The 5000-nt window shown below is 50.6% G+C and overlaps 1 pseudogene; it reads left to right on the forward strand.

Moving 5' to 3' along the window:
• Positions 1–5000, forward strand: part of LOC143304772 (large subunit ribosomal RNA) — an 11602-nt pseudogene that overhangs the window by 3809 nt on the left and 2793 nt on the right.

Below are 5000 nucleotides of genomic sequence, written 5' to 3' on the forward strand. Positions count from 1 at the left end.
AGCGTAAAAAGCTGACGCTGATTGGTGAGGAAACAAGTTCCCAAGAGCCCACTCAGGTGACAGAGGGAGGGTGCGATCCCGTTGATCCAGGCAATGCGTGTTTCGAAGAACCTGGAGTCAGCGGTCTAGAATATGAACAGTGGAGACTCCAGCTAGAGTCCGCAATAATGACACAAGTCGAGGTGCCACCTGTTTTAAGGTGGGTTCACACTCGACTGATGACAATCTGGGTCTCTCTCAAGGGAAATAGGGAAGCCCTTGAGAGTGCTATAAATGAATTTTTAGAATTCACGCTCTATGGAGCCATAAAAGAAATTAATAGTAAAAAGAGGGCAAGTTCAGTTAAGAACAAGAGGATTGGTCACCACGGAAAGAAAAAGGGTAATAGAAATGCTAGAAAAAGATACTCATACGCTCGTTGCCAGGAGTTGTTTACAGAAAATCCAAGGAGGTTGGCCGATGCCGTAATAAATGATGATCGGGCCTTCCTCCAACCGGCTAGGGATCTGCCTGATGCCGAGGAAGTGAGGAGGCTTTATGAGGATTTATGGGGCCAGACAGGACCTGTTGAAGCCCCCGTCCCAGGAAGTAGAGCCTCTGAGCTTTCCTTATGCGAGGTCTTCCCGCCAATTGCTGTTGAGGATGTGGCGGAGAAATTGAGCAGAATAAGAATGAAGGCTGCAGCAGGACCGGATGGCTTCCAGAAGGAACACCTTCTGATCCCTGGCCTGCCCACCATCTTAGCTGTATTGTACAATATCTTACTTTATTGCTCCTATTTTCCTCCTATATGGAAGGAAAATAGAACAACGTTAATACCAAAACCAAATAAGTCGAGCAGCCTGGTCGAGAATTGGAGGCCTATAACTATAGGCCCCATTCTCGGCCGTATTTTCTCCTCCATAATTGACGGGAGGATAAGGAGGGGCATTGTGTTGAATCCAAGGCAGAAAGGATTCACCGCTGAAAGCGGTTGTAAAATAAACATCGACCTGTTGAGCGCTGCCTTGGATTATAGCAAGAAAAAGAAAGGCGGGGTATTCACTATTGTGGATATCTCCAAAGCCTTCGACACAGTGCCCCACTCGGCAATCGTCCCCTGCCTAAGGAGGAAGGGCGTGCCGATCCCCATTACTGACTTGATCAGGAACATGTATAACGAGGGCAAGACCACAATAAAATCTAAAAACAGCACCGGGGTCGAGATTAAGATCCTCAGGGGAGTTAAGCAGGGCGACCCTTTGTCACCGCTGCTATTCAACCTGTGCTTGGAGCCACTGCTGGATTTGATCGAGCAACAAACCAGCGGAATAAACGTGAATGAGACAAGAAAGATTCCTGTCCTGGCTTTTGCTGACGACGTAGTGTTGCTCGGCGCCGATATCGGGGAAGCGCAACGCCAAGTGGGTGTGCTTGACGAGTATCTGAACGGCCTCGGTATGACCATCTCAAGGGATAAATGCCAGGCATTTCAAGTAGTCGCAGAAAGGCGTACTTGGTTCATCAAAGAACCAAAAATTAAACATGGGAACAACACCATCCCAACAGTCGATCCTGACGAAGCCTTCAGGTACTTAGGCGCCAAAATGGGGCCCTGGAAAGGCATACACTGTGGCATAATCGTTCCCGAGCTTCTGAGTGTGGTGAGGAGAGTTAGAAAGCTCTCACTCAAGCCATGCCAGAAGCTCGAATTGATCACAAAACATATCTTTCCCCGATATATTTATAACCTGCTCGTAAGCCCGCCGAGTGACAGCGTTTTAAGATTGCTGGACAGCGAAGTCAGGCAGGAAATAAAGGCTATATTCCATCTAACGCCTTCAACTGCCACTGGTTTTTTCTATGCCCCCAAATCCTGGGGCGGATTAGGGTTGCCGAGGTTCGAGCACATCGTCAAACTTGGCACCCTAAAAAGTGCAATTAAAATAAAGGACTCGATCGACCCGGCGGTCTCCAGCCTGGTTGATGAAAAGTACAATGAGAAATTGAAAAAGATGGCAAACTCACTGAGGATCAATTGGCCAGCCTCTGTGGAAGATATCGAAAGAGCCCGAAAAAGATTAAAAGCGGGGCATGTGAAGCAATGGGCAGAACTAAGAAGTCAGGGGCAGGGCGTACCTGACTTCTCGAGAAGCAAAGCTGGCAATGTGTGGCTTAAGGATTGCGAACTGCTCAAGCCATCAAGATTTATAGATGCCCTTAAACTCAGGACCAACACTGTTGGCACAAGAACAGTGCTGGCACGAGTCGACAAAAATTTGGACATCAATTGTAGAAAATGTCGAGCCCAGCCCGAGACCCTTGGACATATACTCGGGCTGTGCCAGTACACTAAGGGCCTGAGGATAAAGCGGCATGATGAAGCGAAAATGACCCTTGCCGAAAGTCTACGAAAAAATAATGAAGTTTTTGTTGAACCTACGCTCCGGGTGGGAGGTGCTCTTTTCAAGCCGGACCTCGTAGTTAAAAACGAGGGAAGGGTTCTCGTGGTCGACGTTACCGTCCGCTATGAGAATAAGGATTACCTCTCGCGCGCGGAGAAGGAAAAGGTCAACAAATATCGGCCATGCCTCGAACACCTAAAGGCAAGATTTAATGTCGGCAAAGGAGAAGTAATACCGGTGGTCTTGGGCAGTCGTGGTGCCATAACGCCTTCCACGGAAAGTAACCTCAAGCGTATGGGTATTGGTGGCCAAATTATCAAAACATTAGTACTGAACGTATTGAGAAGCTCCATAGAGCTGTGTAACATATTTTTAGATACATAAGTCAGACCCAGTTTTTTAAATTATTATTTATTTCTTTATTTATTTATTTATTTATTTATTTTGTTGTTACGTCCATGCATGATAGTGAATAAATTTGCTGTAACCTTTGGGTTACATAGCAAATATGTTATATTTTAATGTCCCTACGAGGGGGATAAACCTCGGAAGTACGGTCCTCGTATCGAGGATCGCAGGTTTTAGCCAAATGCCTCGTCATCTAATTAGTGACGCGCATGAATGGATTAACGAGATTCCCTCTGTCCCTATCTACTTCCCGCAGGGAGGATTCGCTTTTGCGAGTCTATGGGGGCTGGCAAACCCACGGTCCCGCAGCCAGGGAGGACCGTCGGGACAAGCGTCCCGCTTACGTGAGTCCTCTATGTACACCGCAAGGAAGGTTGCTGTGGTGTAAGACAAAGTCTTCCCCACGGAGCCTTGGGTAGTAGCGCACCCACGATCCTGAAGCCAAGGGTGAGACCGTCGGGAGAGCCGCCGAGGTACACTTCCTCAACTCCCGCTTACGTGAGTCTCATCTGGGTCTGACTGCACGGTGTGCAGGTAAACCGTGCAGCAGAGACGTGGCGGTACATCCACACGCGCGGTCCCACCGTTGACAATGAACGGTACCACGGGCGGTCGAGTGTTAGCCCAGAGGGCGTAGCGAACCCTCGGCTCGACCAATTATGGGTATGGACTCGTGGTGGCAGTGGTTGTGGCCAAATGCTGGCAAGAGGGCCGAGTTAAGGGGGACAAAGTCCTCCGAATGGCCTTCGGCGGGTGAGCAGCGTCCCACCTGCTCCGGATACCGTCCCGGAAGACGGAAGGGCTTGGAAAGGGCCCCGTTCGACCTGAGACGAGAGAGCCTCCTGCAGGCGATTATTTGAGGTAACCGGTACTGTGTACCGAGTGCGCTGGTTGGGCGTATCCCAACTCCGATGGCTTCTAGGGTTGCCCGGGCGCTGTATATGATATTAAATCTCAGGAAAGTACCCGACACCACGGACCAAACTATATGTCCCTATCTACTGCTGCGGTATAGAGAAATCAGAAAGGAGTACGTAAAAGCAATCACCAGGACCAAGATACGCAGCTGGAGAGACTTTATAACCAAGGAGGGCAACGCAGAACCCTGGGGTATTGCCTACCGAACGGCCACGGGCAAGCTAAGGAGGGAAGAAACAGTGTCGACTCTGCGGACGCCACAAGGGGAAACCTCCAACTGGCGAACCACTGCGGCGGCGATGCTGTCCGCCCTACTACCCGACGACGAGGAAGAAACGGACACGCCGGAGCAGACAGCGATCAGACGCGACAGTACAACCCCCCCGAACGTCGAGGACACCCCAGAGTTCCGCTACGAGGAACTCAGTGGCGCCGTAAAACGACTAACGAAGGGGAAATGTCCTGGACCTGACCTAGTCGAGGCCGAAGTAATTCAACGCGCCTGGGGTGGAATCCATCAGGAACTCCTCAGGCTCATGAATAGCTGCCTCACCTGGGGAGTCTTCCCGAAGGTTTGGAAATTGGGGAACGTCATCACTATCCCGAAGGGACCAGAACGGGATAAGAGTAGCCCGAAGTCTTACAGGCCGATTTGCCTACTATCGATGGTGGGCAAGTTACTGGAAAGGCTGATGGCTGCCAGGATGGCAACTATATTCCACGACCACGCCCTAACGTCGGACAGGCAGTACGGCTTTCGCCCTGGTATATCTACAGTGGACGCGATCACAAAATTCCGCGAGACAGTCGAGCGAATGAGTGAGGAAAAGTACGTACTCGCAATCGCGCTCGACATATCAGGAGCATTCGATAACGTGTGGTGGCCCAACGTGATGCACGAGTTGAAGAGAAGAGACTGCCCCGCTAATCTATATCGACTGACGAGAAGCTACTTTTCGGACAGAGCCGTGCGAATCGCGGGGAAAAATGACATGGTCAGCAAGCCCGTTACGAAGGGTTGCCCGCAGGGGTCGGTACTGGGTCCAAGCTTCTGGAACCTAATATTCGACGACCTGCTAGCCGAACTCACGACAAGCGCGACAGAGTGCGAACCGATCGCGTACGCGGACGACATAGTGATCCTGGTCGCAGGAAACGCGAGAACCGAACTGCAAGAGAAGGGACAAGATATAGTCACACGCGTTGCTACCTGGTGCGACAGGAAGAAACTCACGCTGTCGGCGGAGAAAACGGAAATGATGCTCGTCAAGGGCAAGCTGGATGCGGAGA

Source organism: Bombus vancouverensis, unplaced genomic scaffold (assembly GCF_051014615.1).
Source record: "Bombus vancouverensis nearcticus unplaced genomic scaffold, iyBomVanc1_principal scaffold0054, whole genome shotgun sequence".
Lineage (NCBI taxonomy): Eukaryota > Metazoa > Arthropoda > Insecta > Hymenoptera > Apidae > Bombus > Bombus vancouverensis.